The 21938-nt window shown below is 35.4% G+C and overlaps 1 long non-coding RNA gene across 1 annotated transcript; it reads right to left on the reverse strand.

Moving 5' to 3' along the window:
• Positions 1-328: 328 nt before the first annotated feature.
• On the reverse strand, positions 329-20077 carry LOC110345520 (uncharacterized). Its single transcript, XR_002388910.2, has 3 exons — positions 19441-20077; positions 4807-4878; positions 329-2233 (listed from the first exon to the last, which is right to left on the reverse strand). It is a non-coding gene; the product is annotated as an uncharacterized LOC110345520 (long non-coding RNA).
• Positions 20078-21938: the final 1861 nt, after the last annotated feature.

Here is a 21938-nt window from a genome sequence, read left to right on the forward strand (position 1 = left end):
TGAGCATCTCAATACAATACAATCATCTGTGGTTATACAAGTTGAAACTTTAGACTAGTCTCTATTAGGACTGATATTTGCTCCAGACTCCACCTGGACTTTCTGGAAATTTCAGTGGAAATCCTTTAAAAGAAATAGGAATTTTTTCAGAATACAACAGATATCTTTATTGTTTGCATTTATCTTTCCATATTTTGAAAAAGAAAATATCTAAAATGAGAAATATAGTTCTAAATATAGTAAAAAAAACCAAGTAGGTAATACTGAAAATATAAGAATGTATCAACATATGAGTTCAAATATATTCCTGTTTAATTCATTGTGTCTATATAAATACTATCTAAAAAAGTGAATTGGAGTATAAGGTTAAATTTTTTCATTATTTATATAATAGAAGAGAGGAGCTATGGAACTACTTAAAGCAATGATCAAAAAGTCCTGAAAACGTATTGACTAATAAGTTTTTCCTTTTGCATGATGCAACCTCTGACAACTCCTTGTCTCCTTTTTCTTCCATTTTTTTTTCACATATTAGAGAGATGCATTCACACTTTTGATCTGGGAAATCTGATCCCTTCTAAAAAGGACAGAAGTAGAGTCTGGTTTCATAAATACAATCTCCAGTGGATCTTTGTTCAGTGGAGTTGGCAACAGGAGCTACTCCCATTGCAGTGCTACAGTTATGCTTGATATCACTCAGAGAGAGAGGGTGGGTCTCACTCTCTTGACCACAAGAAAGAAGGACCTACAGCATCGGGTCATTCTTCCACCCTCTCCTGCCATTGCATTCTGTTATTGATGAGAGGTTGGAGCAATTCTGTTTCACAAGATGAGTACCTGCAACCCTTTATTTTTTATGAAGGAAAGGCAGGGCATAAAGCTAGTTTGTGTCTAAATCATAACCTCACAAGGCCTATGTTATGCAAATTAATACCTACTTATTTAGAGGGGAAAAATGAATTGACTTACATTTCTATTTCTAAAGCTAGAAAACTTGTCCTTAATGGGACCAGTATCACCCCACAAGGCTATACCCACCTTGTGAAAGTCATCTGTGTCCTCTGGTGGTCCTGCACACTCTGAGCATCATGTCTTTCAAATCTGAACTTAGAACCAAAAACCTCTTCCTCCTCTTGCCCCTGCTGTTGGGATCAAGACACATGCCTTGAGCTAGGCATGCTTCTGCCACTGAGCCACACACAGCCACGCTTTCTTGTTCCTTATCTGATCAGTCACCAGTCAGTATCTTAGTCAAGGTATCCATTTCTTTCACTGTCCTTCGTAGTCTACATATAACTGTTCTCCACATCTCCCCAGTGGTTCCCCAAGTACAGTGCACCTGCCAGCAACATCAAAAAGAGTTAAGAAATTGTAAGACAGGATGATTCTTGGCAGACCTATTTAATCAGAAATTCTGGGTTACCAGCCATCTGTGTTTTAGTAAGTCTCTGGATAATGCTGGTGCATTTTGAAGTTTGAAAATCCTGGTAGAAAGTTGATTTTGAAAGATATTCACCATCTCTTTTAAAGTGTTTGGTCAAAATATTCAAAGACATTTACAGTCCATAGCACCAATGCTTTTAGCTATGGAATTTTTCTTATCTTGATTTTACAAGAAATGTGAGATTTAAGAATAAAGTAACTTGCCCAAAGATTAATAAGTAGCTAATGACATAGACTTTTGGTTCTCTTTTCACTAAGCAATTGTAGCCAGTTATTTGGTTGCTTCACTGGTTTGTTTGCTGGTTTGCTTGCTTGTTGTTTTCCACAGGTAGTAGTTGAATCACGGAGGGGTACATGTAAGAAGTACTGGTCCAGTCATCACATCTCAGGAGAAATAATGCATGAACATTTTACCAAAATTTTTGCAAGTAATAAATTTGAAAGAAAATGTTGATAAAGTCAAGCCAATTTGGTGAAATGTGAGTTAGTACATATACATAAGTGTTTATCCACACTAACACACAGAGAAATCTGCTGTGATCTGCTTGTCACTCTGTTCTCCAGTCCTGTGCTCTTGCCTGTGTTCATGATTTGGAAAAGGATAATGGCAGTAAATTGAACATATTTCCAGGTGATCAAAAGCTGCAAAAGTTGTCCAACATGTAAGAATTTCCATCCAAAGAGCTCAACAAAAAGCTGAGTGTGATGATGCAAACTATACTTATAGCACTTGGAAGCTGAGGCAGGAGGATCACAAATTCATGGCTTATCGGAACTGCGGAGCAAGACCCTGTCTCAAAAATGATCAAACAGAATCAATTTTTTAAAAGCTAACAAAACTTTTTAAAAAACAATCCTCAATAAATACAGTATTAAGGAACTTAATGATAATATATTCAGTCTGCAAAACATATTGGTATACATTTAGGCTGGTTAAGTCAGACTTTGGAATCAGGCAGGTCTAGATATAAGCCCTGTATTCTACTTAAATATTTATATAATTAATAAATATATATAACAATATATAATACAATAAATATAAATATATAATATATATTATATATAATATATATTATATAAAACATATATTATATATAAATATAGTATATTCATTTACTTAGTTTCCCTGAGTTTAATTTCTTCTTTTGTCTAAGAGGGATGTTGCTGCAACTGTCTCTAAGAATTAATGTTGAATAACAATGAATATGAAATTTTCTGCAGAAAAACTAGAATATAATAGTATGAAATTAGCTCTATGTAGTAACTCTATGTATCATACAGACTTCACCTCCTGAAGGGAACAAGCATATCACCTAAATGTCATAGAACTAGGTACAGATCTAAGCACCTCATTATTAAAGCAGCATTAACAAACTGAATCTTATCCAGGTGTGCTGAAAATAAACAAATGATGGGAAACAAAGAAAGGGTCATAAAGTGATGTTTATCTAGACAGTAATTATTGAAGAATATGAGTTAATACTGTAAAATTCTAAAGACTGTTGCACAGAAAGAGGTAAGAATGCAGAATTTGTATAATAACTAAAAGTTACAAGGAGTAGATTTCTACTCAGTACAAGGAAGTCATATTAACAGATTTGCCTACAAGAAGTAGCGCTTTATGTGTTAGTAAAATTCAAGTAGAGGTTGGATTTCACTTGCTGATGATAGAAACACCTAACAGTAGATGAAAGAGAAAGGAAAGTGTTGAGTGAAGACTTTGATTTTAGTGCATAATTTAACTGTGGTTTTCATTACTAATTTCTTGTTATCTTAATATTGCCTAAGGAATTAACACATTATGTTTCATCTCTTTCATTAAGAATTTCTGGATGAACTATTAAAATATTATTATAAATTCTCTCTCCCTATCTTAGGTTTATCTTTACAAGCTTCTATTATCAATACAGAGACCCATTTAATTGAAGGCAACTAATCTACTTTGGTTGTTCTTTCTTTCTTTCTTTCTTTCTTTCTTTCTTTCTTTCTTTCGTTTTCTTTCTTTCTCTTTTATTTCTATACTCCAAAGCAAAAAGACAACAATTTAATTTTTAAAGTGATAGAAATTTTATATATTATTGTATATTATATCTACCAGAATAATTTTGAGAATGAAAAGGGGAGAATTAGCACATAGGCTCCTCAAACAACAAGTATAAACCAGAACATCCTGGGAAAACTAGAATGTATGATAACTCTAAATATAAATGATTGAAATTACTAATGTTCTGATTCTATAAAAATGTAATTACTGAGAATGCTTAGTGGGAAAAGAATGTTGGGAAAGAGAACCACGGATGTGACAAACTTCCTCAAGAGCTACTATATGAAACTTCTCTAAATGCATCAATGTCATTATTTTGGCATTTTTTTCTTATTCACTGATAATAGATCACCATATCAATGCAACAACAAAAATATCCCTTTAGGTAATTAATGTTTTAGTGTAAACAGATACTTGCCAAATGATCAAGGAAGAATAAAGTTAAAAATTCTCCTTTAGTTTTTTTATTTTTCATATTTCTATTTGTTGTTTTCCTACTCTTTCAAAAAGCAAATTAATTAACAACATTTTGTTTCTTTCTCTAGCTCTTAAAAAAATTCAGGAGGAAGACATTTCCTGCCTTTATAATATGTTTTCATTACGATTTTTCTGAATTATGTACTTTTCTCTAACACAGTTTTTAGATGACTAAAGCTTTGGAGAAGCTTCATTATCTAAACACATTTGGACTGATGGGAGATTAGATATGTAATTTTCTCAAATGATGGATTGCCAGTGCTGAATAATGCAGAAAATTTCAGTACTGTGAATCATTCTGAATGTACAAAACTGGGCAGAGAGCCAGGGAAGTACAATGGATTAATGGCTAATCTGTCACTGCCGAAGATATGAACTCAAATTTTGATGCCCAGAGAGGGGAAACTGATGTAACAATTGGTATCTTACATTGAAGGGAAGAGCTAAAAAGAATGTAGAGAAGGCAGGAGTTTTAATAAAAGAGAATAGTAAGCTGCTAGGAAACAAGTTTGGGGAGAAAAAAAAGGTACTAGAAAAATATAGCAATTATTTGTATTTCCCTTTACCCAGCTGACATATAAACTCTCAATTTTATTCCAATTAAAAACATAATATTTGAAGAAGCGATCATTTGCTTATTGACTATGAATTATTTTATACTAGAAATGGATTGGGGGAGCTAAAAGACAAATAGAAGAAAAGTCAAATGTACAATTCTCTCAACAAGATTTTATTTTATTTTCTACAATTAAGTCCATAAGTAATCTGTATCTCAAATCAGAAGTACTTCATATTTTCTGTGCAATCTGAACCTCTTTTTATAATTTAACAGAATGGAATACCTTCTAATGATTTGTTCATAAAAATGTATCATGTTGAGTCATCTTCAGTTACCTGCAGTCAACCATTTTTATCTGTAAAGACAGTAATTTTTTATGGTCAAACAGAGTAGATTTGTTCATATAAAATAAGAGGCTGGGAGAATTGCTCAATGTTAAAGCCCATGCTTTGCATGGGCAAAGTCCTGGGTTTGATCCCCAGTATCAAAAAACTAAATAAAATGAAACAGTTAAGTGGAAGCCTATATTGAGCAGTGTGCTTTCTGTTCATGTTAAATATATTCCCTCACTGTAGTACTGTATGAAAATTTAGATTTGGAAAATTCAAACAACTTTCCAAAGTTACTAGCTAAAGAGTAGCATAACTGTTCTTTTTGACACTGTAAGTAAGGTCATCAAGTATGATTATGACAGTTGTTCACTATAGAAGAGTGACAGCCAAGGAGCAAAGTGAGGGCTTACATTTAGCTTGGGTTTTACCCACCAAGCTGGAGCCCTGGGGTAACAGACTATATTTTCCAAAGAACACTGACCTGATAGATATCTCAACCATACATTCATTTCATACAGTGGGATACTGACTCTCCTCCAGGGACAGGTGAAGTCTATTTTCCCTTCTCTCTAAGGGGGGCAGAACTTTGCAACTGTCTTCAATGACTTCTGAGATTAGGTCATTAAAGAGGATTTGACTTCATCCTAGTGCTTTCTCTTTGGAGAAGTACATTGAGGGTCCAGAGAAAATGTGTTATTATTAAATTTAGTTCTGTTTACCCAGGCATAGTGCAATTTGAAATATTGCATCTTTCATTTTCAGTGGGGAAGGGGGGTTGTTGGTGGTGGAGATCATTCTGGAATGTGATAAAAAGTGATCTTTTTAAAGGATGTTTAAAAGTTAGAAAAAAACAGTTTGAGGCTGAATAGAATACTAAGAATTCTTCAGATAAATAAAATAAAGGATTCATTTATTAAAAGGTTTTTTGTCACTAAAGATGGCCTGTTTTTACATAATATTGATAAAACAATCACACTACTTTCTTCAGTAATGATATTAATGAAAGTCCCAATGAACTAAAAAAAAATATGTGTTTGACAACCATACCATTTCCCAAAGGACTCTACATAAATTAAACATGTAGGAAAACACAGCACAAAGCAGTGTATGTCAACAGTCACCCACCTCCTTGGCTTATTTTAAACTCTACATACAGTGATTGGTGAATATTTTCATTACTGTTACAGATCAATGACACTGTTTAAGATCCAAATTTACATTATTCTGTTCAAGAAAAAAATACTCAACCTGTATTACATTATTGAATTAGGCTACACACTTTTTTAATGTATTCTATCACTGTGATAGAAGAACAGTGCTTTTTATTTAAAGAAAGGTCTGGAGATTTCCATGTCTTAACTCTTTTAAATTTAAAATTACTTAAACATATTTTCTTTTATAAGTATACATTAAGTCACACTTCTAATCTAAGTTTTACTTGAAATGATCCAAAGCTATACAAACCTATTCAAATGACATGCAAATCAAATTAATTTGTTTGTGTTACAGACTTTGAGATAAGATTTTGCTTCTGGGGCTTTAGCAGTAAAAATGCCTCTCATATTTACTATTTTTTGTTCTTAGCTTGGCAACGTGTCACCATAGGAATGTTGTTTAGCAGATGACTTTTCTAAGGGAAAGATCTATGGGAGAGACAGGGAAATTCAGCAAAGCCATCTTAGGAAATCAAAAAAAACATTTAAGGGTTTGGCTTTGATTATAACATAAGGGACACCGATTAGAAATCCAGACATTGTCAAAAAGAGACTTAGAAGAAATTTTAAATCTTGTTTCATATCTTTTGACTTTTAAAAATCTTTCAGTAGCTGAACCAGTCTATAACAATTGAAACATGATACTGATTTAAAGCAGGAAGGTGTAAAAAATATTCTGAATTTATTAGTCCAGTTCCTAGGTGTTTCCAATCTTGTTTGTTTTTACCAGCCAAGATACTCAAAATGGCTATTTTGTATTAATAGAGGTTAGTTTAAACACATAGGTTCAAAAAGAGGAACAACACTTTGACCCAGAAGGGAATTCCCAGGCCCATTCCCTGATTGCACAACTCCAGTATGTGAATGAACAGGAGTTATAAAGCTCTCTTTGTTCTGATGTGCCAATCCCTGGATATGTTCCTTTAAAACCTCATTTATATAAAAATTTATATAGACATACATATATATTTTTGTTTATATATGTGTTTGTATCTATATAGATCTATATATCAATATTTATCACATATATATAGCTCTGTATAGATATATAAAAATGCATACATATATAAAATATGTAAACCAACTAGTTCAGCCAGAATGTACAGAGCTCAAGCAAAGGAACCATCACCCATCCCAGAGCTGGAAATAGAAGTGATTTTGTACTTAGTAGGGGCAGCATGTCTCTCCTCAAGATGCATCACTCTAAGGCAGTTTTCAAAAGTAGATGTGCACAACTGAAATTCTATCTTCAAATCGAGTTGATATTAAAATATAAAATAAGTAAATAAAGTGGTTGAAATAATAATAGTAGTGGTGCAAAGTAGTTCTTAAGAAGTAATGTGCTTTGAACTTTGTACTCATCTTATTTACCTCAAAGTCTTAGAGGCTATGGATTATGATTTCCTTCTCAGATGTGAAGTAAATGAGAATCTAAAAGGTTAGCAAAAATTCCCCTAATGATAAACTGGGACTATATGTATGATCTGATTCCAAGGGCCTCACATTTTTAGCGATATAAGACTATTATGACTCCCTCATTGTAATCACTGTAATCATGACCCTCTGGATACTGTTTATGTTCATTATGTTTTACTTGCTTCACTGAACAGATTACACAATTTAATACAATTGTTATGATAGATTTGCTTTGACTCATCACAACAGCCTTGATAGAATGGACATCTGCTTGCTAATGCATCTTATAATTGCTTTTAAAATGGGACTTTGACTTAAAAAATTATAATCCAAGCTTCTCAAACTTTATAAAACAAAAAAAATGTTTCTGTAAATATAAGATATTATATTCTAGGTCAATTTTGGTATTGAAGCCTAAAACAAAATAGATTTCTCTATTGCCTAAATATGTCTATATTGGCACAAACAGTCATATTTGATACTTGCCATCCTTAGATCTTCCCTACTGAAATCCTCAATGAGCACACTGATCCCAGTTACATTCCCTGAGGCAGACCATATGCAGCCTAATCTGTACTTAAGACCATTTGTTCAAATGACAGCTAAACACATTTTAAGGTCCTGTGACTTAACTCATTAATGTCACAGCTTGGTACAACCTTTAGTCTGGGTCACATAATTCTCTGTGGTCTTTAGCTTTAGATATAGTGAGAAGCTACTTTGTCTAGTAAGAAAATGTCCTTGATCCAGCACGATATAAATTGGATGGTGTGCTGCTCTGTTAAGAATGGGCCTCTTTCTCTTCACTCAAGGCTCTCATGGCATTAACCCCAGCGCCCTGAGGCTCACCCAAACCTGCATGCCTTCTCTCCTGTCAAATGAATTCTTCTTTCCAGTATTCTTTCTGTCCAGAGAAAATTTGTTTTATCATTTTACCATTTTACTTTATTATTTCATTTTCACTCTCCAATAGCACAAATGGATGAGCTTCCTTGACTCTATTGATTTCTGCTCTATTGATTTCTCCATGGCAAGCATTGCCTATTTATCCCCTTAACCTGCTGCACTTTGCCTTCCTGCTTTTCCAGTTGGCGGAAACTGCCCTTTTGAAAGTCACTTGGGACTTGCTAATAACTGAGTTCAACAATTTTTCTCAGGTCTCTCCTCCCACATTTTTTTAAGCTAACTTAATAGGTATGGCCAGCATTTATTAAGCTTTCACTACAAGGTAATGGTAAGCTCTTCTTATTTATGCCTCATAGAATACTACAAGGTGAAAGCTTTGCTTAATATCTGTTAGTATAAGAGGAACTAAGACTCACACAGGGAGAAGAAGCCATGCAGCTATATTTTAAATGAGAGAAGTTTCCTCTTTAGCCTACCTTGTCTAGTTGGTAGTCCCTTATATTGCTCTACATTTGCCTCTGTTAACTAAGCAGCATTTGAAACAGCTGTCACTTTATGTAGAGCATTGCAAATTTTTGCTTGAAATACCTCACTCTCCAAACTAGATCATAATTTCCTAGATTGCAATGACATCCAAATATATGGTTCTTCAGTTCACCTAAATGACATCATATTTATTACATTCCTAAAGCTGAAAGAAGGTGAGATGTTCATTATTCCTGACATTTAATAGCATAAAATAATCAATGCATTGAAAGCAAAAAGTAGATTTCATTGACCCACCCACCTTGAATAAAGGGCAAATTATATGATATGATAAATATAAGACTGCAGGAATATCCTGGCCTTTAGATTTGGGAGCAATGGCACTTTTAATGGTGAAAATTTGCAACAGAGTATGAATGGTAAATATTACCATCTCAGTAAATAAATAAATACATGTATTTTTCCTATTTCTTATTTCCTGCAAGCAAAACTAATCAAGACTGATTATTTGCAGCAATAGAAACAGGTGGATGAGGGGATACTAGTAAAAAAAAGAAAGAAAAAGACAGGAAACTGATCATGAGAACAAAGGTCTATTCACCACCGTGGTATATAATACAGATGTTATGTTACTAGTATTCAAAGAATATATCCTGCTTTCAAATTATATGATTCTATGAAAGGGAATAAATAAGAATAAGAAAAAGAAGGAGATATTGGGTAATTTCATCCAGGGGATCTTGTTCTTTAAGAAACCTACAGGGCTTTGGTAGCCTTCATTTTTTGGCTAGTAACTAGAAGTCCACTTGGAAGTGAAAGTCTCTTATTTCTTCTTTTATCCTATTTAAATGAATAGCGGGAGGGTGTCCACTGAAAGTTGGAAGGCATCATACTCTCAAACATACTACTCTCTTCTTCTCTATTAATTTTCATTTCCCTAACACATATGGAGAGTTATTTTTCAAAAAGAAGACATATAAATGACCCTTAACAGGTTAAAAATATGCTCAAAGTCATTTTTAATAAAAGAGCAAATGCCCAATTAAATCTTCACTAAGGCATCAGTTCTGATCTATTAGATCTCCAAATTTCTAGTTATGTGACAACATATGTTGGAATTGAGGCTATATCGGGAAATGTGCTTGCTCATACTTTGATGGTAGGAATACAAAATGGCACAACTCTCAAGGAAGGGAGTCTGGAAATATCTATCATATTTTATACGCAGATACCATTGGACAACACTATTCTCTCTCTGGGACTCTTACCCAAAATTCCACCAGAAAAAAATATTTTTAAATAATTTATATACATTTTTATTGAGTGTGACATTACTAGCAAGAGCAAAAGACAAAATAATACCAAGTATTCACATAGAGAAAACTTACTTTATAAGTTATAGTCTGTCTCTATCCACAGAAAAGAGTAACAGCAAATTGTAAAGAAGTGAAGAAAAGTTCCATAAATTGATATGGAATTATAACAGATACATGCTATTAAATGAAATAACAGCAAAAGAGGTGATAAAAATAACAAGTTATTGTTATGTAACACAGAAAACACACACACACACACACACACATAAATGCTAAACTAAAAGCTAGTTACAAGTTTTAAGAGTTTGCTTGTGTGTAGTATAGAGTACTTAAAAGCAATAAACACCCTCTGTGCCTAGGAGGTCTCAAAATATCCTAGCCAATAAGCGGGACAAGGAATTCTTAGGAAAAAAAGACTGAACCCACACTAAGACAGGGAATTTAAAAGATGAACCTGGGAAATCATAAGCGGCATAAAAGCAAAAACATTTCAAGCACTGAGAAAGTATGTTAAAGGTGCACAGAAACCAGCTGGAAAATGGCTTTCAGTGGAACAATTTCAGCATTAAAAGACTGCAATCGAATGAAACATATTGACTGTACAATATCCATGCATTCATGATGAATTCAGAGAGAGAATTAAGGAATAATTACACGCTACAAACCATCTTAACACAAAATTCACTGGTTTACATTTGAGCACTGCCAATGCATCAACCACTTTTCTAATAAAAAAGGTAATTAAAAGAAACAGTACACTTTTTCTAGCTACTTTCTGTGGATTTTTCAAAATAATGAAATAACCCTAGCTTTGCACAGTGGCAGTATCGTAGCCAATAAGGTTTCCCCGAGGTGTGATTGTGTTAATTGAAATAACCCTAGATGGCAAAGGTACACCTGCCTGTGAGAATCTCAGTTAACAATTGTAGAAAAATGGTAGAAAGAGGAAATTAGTGTTTTTTAACCACTAACAAAATATTAGTGCTATAACTAAATTAAGCATTGCTGCCATAAGATTGATGGAAGCTTGTCAATAGAAGAATTAGGCAACAGCCATTTGAACCAAGGATCAATCTTTGCATCACTAAAAGACAGATCACTAGATATTTATGCCTCCTGAGAGCAAACTGCTTTAAGTTAGACAGCAATACCAAGCAAAGTGAGGGAGTGATGAAAAACACCAACAAAATGTTGACATCTAGTGAATCTGGAAGTAGGTATACAGATATTATTCATGTGTATCCTTCTTTTCTTGGTCTCATATAAAAACTTCAAAGATTCAGTTTCAAACCAAAAATTCTCCTATGGAATCTTATTTCTTTCAGATCTAACAAGTTTAAAAACATACTTAAGCTACTTGGATTTCTGAAGCAATTTCCTGAGATGATTTTTCAATGTGTTTTCCTCAACTTTTCTTTTGGGTCTAGTGAAGCCAGTTGCTCCATAAAAAGAGCTATGTCTTTACACCAGTAAGAAAGTGTGTGATCGGTTGAATTTCAGAATGAGCACCTTCTCGTGAGGAGAGTAAAATAAATTGTGTTCATCAATCAATCTGTTCTAAACCATTCCATGGCATCTCAACAACTTGATGTAGACCTTCTGACCCAGCCCTTACCTGAAATCTAAAGTTCCCCCTTGAGCCTTCACAGGTGCCCTGGGTCGTGACTGAACTGAAACACTGGGATTGCAGCAATTGCCTCTGTCCTTTCTGCAGAACAACCTTCCCTTCATCACCTTAACTAGGCCCAGTCTAAGATCTAGTCCACATGTCACTTCTTGAAAGACACTCTTGCATAAAGCATGTTCCTTATCTACACTCTTAGTACCTCAAATTAATCCAGACTGTGTATTTACCACACTGTACTGTGACCATCTGATCTCTTTTTCTCCCTCTAAACTACCGTGCCCTAGAAGACATTGTCTGTAACTTACCTTTTTATGCAATCTTAGAATTATGGAGTATTTGCTTTCTTGTGGAAAGGAAAGAGGGAAAATAATATTGATAATACTGATAAGACTATGAATCGTTAAAAATGTTTAAAATCATAGTTCCTGTAACCACAGAATTCTGTAGAAGAAATAATGGCATTAACAATTTAGAATAAGTTGTAAGGATATTTGACTATTTCCCAAAAACAGTATATTTTATGAGAGGTGAAGGCAGGGAGTAAGAGGGCAATTTATGTCTGAGGAGGAAGGAACCAAGGGGTTGTGGTCTTTTTATGGAGAGGATAAAGGTTAACAAAATGGAAGGCCACAGAATATAAAGAGAAGCTTAGCCTAATTTCCAATTTTACCAAATCCTCAAGCTAGATAGAACCAAAAAGTCACCAAGCAGTAGCAGTACCAAAAGAATATTTCCTCATAGGTGAGGAGGAGCGAGAAGGGGCTCACATAAGCTCTTCCTTTCTATCTCCTTGTTAGGAACTAGGGCAAGTATTATTTTACTCCATCTTTCCAGTCTTACATAACACAGTTCAGTGAATGCTATTCATATGGTATTCTAAGATAAGACCTTCCAAGTCAGGCCACTGACCTCGGACCTAGGCCCTCCTGTATAAGAGTGGGTCTCAGACAAGCTGTGTCACTTTCTTACAAGTGGAGTTGTTTTGTATTGCTTTCATCCTGAATCTCCATTCTATGTCTGTACATATACTTCAACTTGAACAAATTAAGAATGCCAATTTATTTTTATAAAGTAGATATTTTGTATGTCACATAGTGCAATTAACAACATCCCTAATGTAAATGATCTTTTCCTTCTAATTCCAGGGACTGACCCTTAGTGGATACCTATTATCTTTCAAGAAAACAGCAGAATAGCTCATCATAAGGGATTGACCATTCTATCCATTTTCCTACTCCCACCAGTGTGGCATTTGTTATTTCCCCCCTTGTTGCTGCCAGCAAGCTTTCAGCTTCATGAGTTGCACCAAAACACTCCAGGTGCTTTGGGCTTTTGCTTTCTCTTTTACAGATTGAATTTATTTACATTGATTCCAAATGTGACAAAAAGCAAACAAACAATTATCCACATGGTCCACACAACTCTAGTAACTGAAATGAAAACAGCCTGAAAATGTTTCCCAGCGCCAGCACTCTGGCTTTTTCCACAGACTCAATGGAGTGCACTTGCATTGTCCTGGGATGCTGGGAGCCTGCCTGATGAGCTCTAACTGCAGGAATGCAGCTCACTGCCAGCAATTATGTAGGCATAGTTAAGTGAGATGCATGCATGCTCTCCATCTAGAGCCATCTCCATCATGCCACTTGTTCTATGCTGTATAAGACTCTATCCAAGTCATGAGAAATACTACTTTTGGTTGAGGAAGGTATGAATGATTTTTGTGATTCAAACAAAACTCTTCTTTCTGGGCTTTGCCTCAAGTTGAATGGTGAGAAGACATGCCTTGGTTTTTAGCTTGTCTAATGCTTCCAATTTTTCTGTGCCTTATTTGACTACATCTGGCTTGTATATCCCATGTCCTTGGCCAGAAATGCTAAGCAGAATTATTCTTATTGTATCAAATTTGACTGGAGCAGGTTTTTGGAAGGCTGGTTGAAAAGTATTTTGTGGTTGCTTAATGGAGCTCAGAGGGAAATGCACAAAGATCAATTTGCAATGTCTGCAGTGGTACCTGACATTTCTACTTTATAGCTTCCCCCAAACCCATTCTGTCCAAGCTACTGTACAAAACTAGCCCCTCTTTCAAATATTTTAATGATTTATGTAGACGTCTTCATTTCAGAATGACAGAGTAGACTGGCTTGCTTAACATCTATTCCAGTTTACTTTTAATGACTTTTCTTATACTGCAGACACCACAAAGGTTGAAAAAAAAATCTCTCAGACATATGGAAGGTTCCAGATGTGACTAGATTCTGTAACTGATAGAATAGTGTTAAACATAGTGGAACACGACAGAACCTGATTATATGGAAAGAAAGAAAGAAAGAAAGAAAGAAAGAAAGAAAGAAAGAAAGAAAGAAAGAAAGAAAGAAAGATAGATAGATAGATGATTATAAGATAAGCAATATTGGGCTGGGGATTTAGCTCAGTGATACTGTGCCTGTCTTGCAAGGCCCTGAGTTCGATCCCTGGTATATAAAAAAAAGCCATATTAACTTAGGTAGATTGCTCAAAGCAAGATATGGCTCTGGATCCAACACATTTGGGAGCCGTTTCTTGATTCTCTGATCACAGACAAAGTAGAGACATGTGCTTTCACGTTTTCCCAGTTTCTCTGCTGTAGAGGGAAAGAGCTCCCTGGACAGACCAGAGTTCCCTTTGGCATTGCTGCTGATCAGCTCTGCAGTCCCACTCTGAAGTCTGCTGCTCCAGGCTTTTTTTTGTCCCAGAATATGAGCATATAACCAATACGGTTAAACTAATAGTCTGTATTCCACCAATGACCTCTGACTGATGCACATTGAAAAAATAAAACCACAGTGAGAACAAGAACATGAGACATGCACGAAGAATGAAATAATGCAAATTATCTGTTCCCAGAATTACTAACCTCTGATAATATTGCCGTATAACTCCCCAAGATCCATCTTTCAGAGCTAGATTTCCCCTTCTCCATGAAGCCCAGCCTCTTATCTCCATGCCTATCAACTATCATCTCTAAGCAAATATGAGACTCCTCCCTATTCAAATTATATAACATACTGCTAATATTTTGTGCACGTTTCCTCTTTAGTCATATGCACTTATTAACTAGACCTGTGTAAGTTCTTGTAATTGTTAAAAGCTTTGATTTTAAGCTTGGATAATTTCATCATAAGTGTGTCTGTGGAGCATCCAAACTCTGACACACACACACACACAGATCCTAGCAATGTATGTGATCGATAATGTTGGCTGACATGGATCGAAATAATTAACCAGTTTATCCTAAATTGAAATGCCTAACAATTTATTCATGGTGGAAGTTCAATTTCAATTTACATGGAGAATTTTTGGTTTTAACATGTTTTTATGGGGATTTGTCAAACAACGTGATGGTCAGAGGAGGGAAGGGGCAAAGCAACCTCATTCCCACTTCTCCATTTCATTTGAATCTGTAGCCAGCACTTTATCTACCTCAAATCTCCTTCTACAAAGTCACTCATTTTGCTACATCAGATTTTCAGAGCTAACAGACAATGTGTAGTTTATCTGCTTGTTTTTAGGTTGCATTGCTGTCACTTGCTATCACTGTATGATGCTGTATAAGTTATTTAATTATTCTGTGTTTCACATCACTCATCTATAAAATAACACCAATAATATTTAACTCAAATACATGTCAAGAACAGTACAAAGAGTCAGGCATGGTGGCACACACCTGTAATCCCAGAACTTGGGAGGCTAAGGCAGGAGGATCACCCTGAGTTTGAGGCCAGCCTGGGCTACACAGTGAGTTCAAGACTAGCCTGGGCTACATAGCAAGACCCTGTCTCAAAAACAACAAAACAAACAAAAAATACAAGTAAGTATGACATATATGTCATTATTATATTATCATTTATCAAAAGTATTTTTCTTGAGATGAAGATAAGTTCATTCAATTCCAGTTTTAAGACTTCAAGGTCAATACTTGTTTTCCAACAAACAATAAAGAGCAATGAGCTACCCTGTGGGCTACTCTAATGTTCTCTGGTCCCTTTTGACATCGAAACTGTTAAATCAAATTTCATTAGCACCGTGTCATTAAAAGCAGAAGGTGAGGGATGTGTGGAAAAATCTATCCATCCAAATTACCCAGGAAGTCCTTCTGGCACAGATAAGTTTCTGGGTCAAATGTCCTTAGAGAAAGCATGATGGTTTCTTAAAGAAAAGATGCATAGAACTTGGCACATACAAATCTTTTAATTGAACAAAAGAGTGAACACACTAACAGAAAATAACTAAAATAAATTAATCCTAACAAATCAATTTTGGGGCCGGGGATTTAGCTCAGTTGTTTTGCCACCTGCTGCGCAAGCTCAAGGACCCGAGTTTGATCCCAGGTACCAAAAAAAAAAAAAATCAATTTTAAAAACTATGTTCCAGAAAGCCCTAGAGTCTCCAAGAATATGCCTCCAATAGCATTGAAGACTGGGAGAGTAACAAGAGATGAGAATTGCTACAAGCTGTTCTATTATTTATTTATTTGTTTGTTTGGTACCGGGGATTGAATGCAGTACCTTGCTCTTGGGAGGTAGGCGCAGTGCCACTGAACTAAATCCCTGGTCCTATACAAGCTGTTCTCTTCATACATAGAATATCTTTCACGAGTACTGATACAAATATAAAAATTGGCCTGGCACTGCAATAGAATCTGAAGTGTTTCCCTCCCTTTTTCCAGTTCTTTATTTTAGCCAAGGGACACCTCCTCTTGACGTTTTAGTGTGAATTTTACCCCCTTATAATGGAAACAAAATGCCAACTTCATATTAATTGATCAATAAATTAAGACTCTTGATTCCTAGCAGGGTCAGATTTGCCATCCTGGGGTCAACAGCAAAACATTACTGTCACACCTAAAAGAAGGGTAAATATTAGAGTCTAGTTTACACTAAAGGAACAAATCTCCAGCCCTGAATACGATGTGGGAAAACTCCATTTATGCAAAGTGGAATACAGTTATGGTCCTTTTTCAAACTTCTTGCTCAAGGGAATGACCACAGGTTGTCTAGAGCTCTTGCTGAGTTGCTTCTCAGCTGAAGGCCATTTGTGTTTTTTCAATTGGCAATTCAAAAGGTCAGAGAAAGATTGGATCAACTTAAACTTCATAGCAGCAAGATTGCAACGGGCTCTTTGTGTCTGTCTTTATTATTATCTCAGTGGTTGAAAATGCCCCTCTGTGTTCACCTGCCCTTGGAAGGATGTGAGGAATAATGCAGTCTTTAATTTCAGATCTTGCTTTAAGTCCATCCAACTGTGATTCTTTCTCCTATAGAAAAGAATACTATGTGATGCTATGTGATATTTCCTAGCCAATATGGTTCTGATAGTTTTAATATTAAGATAGAACTTCATCCCTACCACTCTTACTCCAGGTATGTATAATCAGATTTTGTCATCATCTTGCTCTTAATAATTTGCATAACTCATGAGGAAAGGCTGTTGGTTTACCACTCATTTAAAAAAAATAACAGGACTTTGATAAATCAAACTAAGTTATTTATCAAAAATGTTGCTGGTTTTTATTTGTTGTTGTTGTTTGGGTGACAGTTTTATGGGATTTATTTTTCTGGTCATCTAGACCAGAAATTTCTAGGGGATTGTTTTATGCAAAATGTCTGGAGATGTTCAATTGTCTTCTGGATTAGAAATGTAAAGTGGAATAGAAACACACTTGTGCAAAGAAAGCCCTGGCTTGACTTTAGGCTAAAAAAGGGAACAACCTGAGTTCATAACTCACAATTATGTTCAAGGCTTTTCTGATAGCTACAGTAAAACTCAGCTGGAACTTATGACTAAGCTACATCTTAGATTACGTTTACCCTGTGGCTTGTTTATCACTCTGCTTGCACATGAATTTGTTTTTAATGAAAATTAGAGAAAGAACTAACATCTTTTGCTCTATCTGTAATAAAAAGTTAGCAGAGAAAAGTTTATTTTTTCCATTTAATTACTCCTTTACACACATTTATAGTAATTAGACATCAGATGCAGTAGCTAAAGCAATTACTGTATGTCATTTCATAGAATTACAGTATAAATATACAGTAAATACTCAATAATCCATGACAGGCTACTTAAAAAGTAATAAGGAAATTTAATTTAAAATGTGAGAGCTGAGATGCATGATGTACTTCTCAATGAAATGCCCACAATTACAAAATAGAGACTGTCGCTTCAAAAATTCACTACAATTCATTGAGAACTCTTCACAGCATGGGTCACTGGCCAGCTCCCCTCAAAATTAACATTAACAATGCATGATAGTCTGGTCTAAAAGAGAAGTCTCACCCTTCTTTTTCCTCTGCCCTCCTCTCTCCTCTGACACACATCTATAGACCTTTCCCAAACATGCTTCGAAGCTCACATTGAAAACCTAGGTGACATTAAAGACCACTAAACCAAGACCACAAGATTAACAATAATAGTACTGTGGTATTCTCTGAGCTTTATTTTCAAGGGTCTTTGCTCAACACCTCTCGTGTGTGACAACATAATGTAAAAAAAATGGATAAGGAATTTATAACTTACTGGTATGGAATTCAAAACTCAGCTTACTCATTGAGGCATCTTGGGAAAATCGCTCAGTTTCTTTTCATCTCAGCTGACCCACCAAAGCAGAAATATAATTATTTTTAGCAAGTAGTTGAGAATACACTGACATAATGGGGCCACATTTCTGGGTAAATGGCTGTGACTCTTTATGTCGTTCATTTTTAAATTTATTTAAATGCAACCAATAAGTTTGGAATACTTATCATCTTTTGTATTTAGAGATTTTCAGTCTGCATAACTTCTTCGAATTATGACACCCAGGTTTGTATCAACTGCTCTTTGAAATATATTTGTTTTCCATTCACTAAAAAGTTTCAAGGTGCAGTGTTTTCCTAAAGTGAAACAAAAACTGAAGAGCAACTCTATGCTTGCCATCTTCAATCCATTGCAACTTTATGTGTTCCTGTCTTAACTTTCTCAGTCTTCCGGGACTCTAGAATCTTTTTCTTTCCCTGCCTCCCCCTCCCTTCATCTGACCTCCTTCTCCAGGACACCAGAATGAGAAGCAAAGAAATGAAACAGAAGCAGACTCGGCTCATTCTGGAAGGATGACTAAACCTCTGGAAGCTTCTATTTTAAAAGAAAATAAGGACAATAATACCTACTTCATAAAGTTGTTATAAAGTTAAAAAGCATCACTATTTTTCATTCATTTATTTATCATATGCTTACTGAATGCCAATGGCTGCTATTATCCACCTACATAGGATCCTAGTGGGTGGGCATTCAGTGCCTCTCCTCCTAGCCACAGATTTTTCCTGCTCTGTAAGAAGCTTTTACTAAAATATCTTCACTGAATGGTTGTTACAGGAAATGTTTTGGCAGAAAAGGGCTACAGTTATCTAGGTTTGGGGAATGTTACCAAATTCAACACCTTTTTGTTTACTTCTAGTATAATCAGGCAAACAAAAACTGTAAAGAGATAAATAATGGTGAAATGAAGCAGATGGCCCTAATGATACTCTTAGTTACTTTTCTCTCATTGCTGAGACAAAATACCCAGAACCAAAAGTTAAAGGGGAAGGGGTTTATTTGGCTTACAGTTCATAGAGGTTTCAGTCCATAATTGGCTGGATCCAAGGCTGGGATGACAAACAGGGCTCACCGAGGAGAAACAACGTGGTGCGCACAAGGTAGCAAAAGCAAGAAGGAACCTTAACAGTCTCTTTCTGCCTCTTTTATCTTATCCAGGTGGCCCGGAGTAGGGCGGGGCTAAAGCACTTACTCATGAGTAGTGGTTTAGTAATCACACAGCCCTTAACACCAGCATCACGCATTCCAGATTTCACTACTTCAGACCAAATGAGGCTTTGGAGGGACATCCAGACCCAAACCAAAGCAGATAGGCAGATTGTTCTTTTCATCATAGACAATTTATCCCCCAATATTACATTCATTTATATTGCCACCAAAAGTATAGACAATTTGATCTCTGCTCATCTTCTGGGTTCTATTTTCCTAGTCTTTCATTTTTCATAAGGATAGAACTGAGGAAGGCAAGTTTCTAAAGTTGGAAATATCAGTTGATATCCTACTAAGTAGTAATCATAATGCCACATATTTATTTATATAATCTTTTCAGAAACCCTCTTAGGTGCTATTTCAGAATTGACCAAGCTGGCTCAGAGGGAGGAAGAAACTTGCTAGATATCACACTGTCACCAGTGGCATTCTTACCTTCTCTAACCTGGTCCAAGGAATCAGACAAGACATTCTTGTTGCATAACTCTGAAACTATAGTAGAGTTCTGCAACTATAGTAGATAAATAAGAATTGGGGATTCAGGTAACAATTATTAACATAAATACCTCAAAAAGAAAATTTTAAAAGAAAAGGGCATAACAAAAGGTGACTATAAATACTCAGTTCCACTATAATGTTAACTCATTCAAGAGACACATTATCCTTATTAATCTATGAGGAATATGAGTAAAAAGGAAATTGGTTCTTGGATTTTATTTTCTAAAACATATGATAAGATCTCTTTTTTTTTCTTAAATTCTTTTATTGGTACATTTTAGGTATACAATACGTTTACATTCATCATTGGGTGCTTGTACCTGTACATGATGTATCTTGGTTCTTATTTTTTCCCCATTACCTGTGCTCCCTTCACCCCTCCACCCTTCCCTATTTACACAGACATTATTTCCTTTTTTTTCTTTTCTCATAATTTTTCCTTCCCCTTCTTTCCTTTCCCCTTCCCCTCCCACTTCCCCTACCCCTTTGGACCTTTTCTTTCTATTTCAAATTCTCACTTATTCATTTTAATCATTTTAACCCTTATTTACACTTTCAGTTTCTCACACTAGAGAAACTATTAGGTATTTACATATGTGTGTCCTATATATTTCACTTAAGAGTATGGCCTCAATACGCATCCATTTAGCTAGAAATGTCTCTAGTTTATCGTTCTTTATGGCCAAGTAGTACTCCATTTTATAAAAAAAAAAACACATCTTCTTTATCCAGTTTCCAGTTGATGGGCACTTGGGCTGTTTCCAAGCTTTAGCTATTACAAACTGTGCCGCTATAAACATGTGTGCAGTATATCACTGTGGTATGATTCTTTTAATTCTTTTGGGAAGATCCCCAGTAGGGGAATAGCTGGGTCAAATGGGACCTCTAGCCCTAGTTCTTTGAGGTATCTCCATACTGATTTCCACAGTGGTTGCACCAGTCTGCACTCCCACCAACAATGGAGAAGGGTTCCTTTCTGTCCACACCCCCACCAGCATTTGTTATTGGTTGATTTCTTGATAGCAGCCATTCTTTGTGGGGTGAGGTGGAATCTCAGAGTTGTTTTCATCTGCATCTCTCGAATGACCAGTGATGTTGAACATTTTTTTCTATATTTATTTGCTGCTTTTACTTGTTTGTCTGAGAAATGTCTGTTCATTTCAGATGCCCATATTTGAATTGGGTCTTTGAATTTGAGGGGTCTGATTTTTTTCAATTCTTTATATATTCTAGATAGTAGTCCTTTGTCTGAGGTACAGCTGCTAAAAAAAAATTCCCACATTGCAGGTGGTCTCTTAGCTCTGTTGGTGGCTTCTTTTGCAGTGCGGAAGGTTTTTAATAAGATGAGATTCCAGTTGTTGATTCTTTCTGCTAGTTCCCATGCTATTGAGGTTTTGTTCATAGTCTTTACCTATGCCAATGTCTTCAAGAGTTCTACCTAACTTATCTTCCAGCAAGTTTAGTGTTTCTGTTTTAATATTTAGATCTTTAATCCACTTCGATCTTAGTTTAGTGCATGGTGATAGGTATGTGTCTAGTTTTAATCTTTGTGAGGTCAAAATCCAGTTTTTCCAACACCATTTATTAAATAGGCTATCTTTCCTCCAATGATGGTGGTTGGCTCCTTTGTCAAAGATGAGGTGGCTGAGTATGTCTGGAGTTGTTTCTGCATCTTCTAATCTATTCCACTGATCCTCAGGTCTGTTTTTTTGCCAGTACAATGCTGTTTTTATCACAGTAGCTTTGTAGTATAGTTTCAAGTTGGGGATTGTGATACCTCCAGCCAGGTCTCTGTTGCT

Source organism: Heterocephalus glaber, unplaced genomic scaffold (assembly GCF_053883595.1).
Source record: "Heterocephalus glaber isolate CG9 unplaced genomic scaffold, H.glaber_assembly_v1.0 deba00001606, whole genome shotgun sequence".
Lineage (NCBI taxonomy): Eukaryota > Metazoa > Chordata > Mammalia > Rodentia > Bathyergidae > Heterocephalus > Heterocephalus glaber.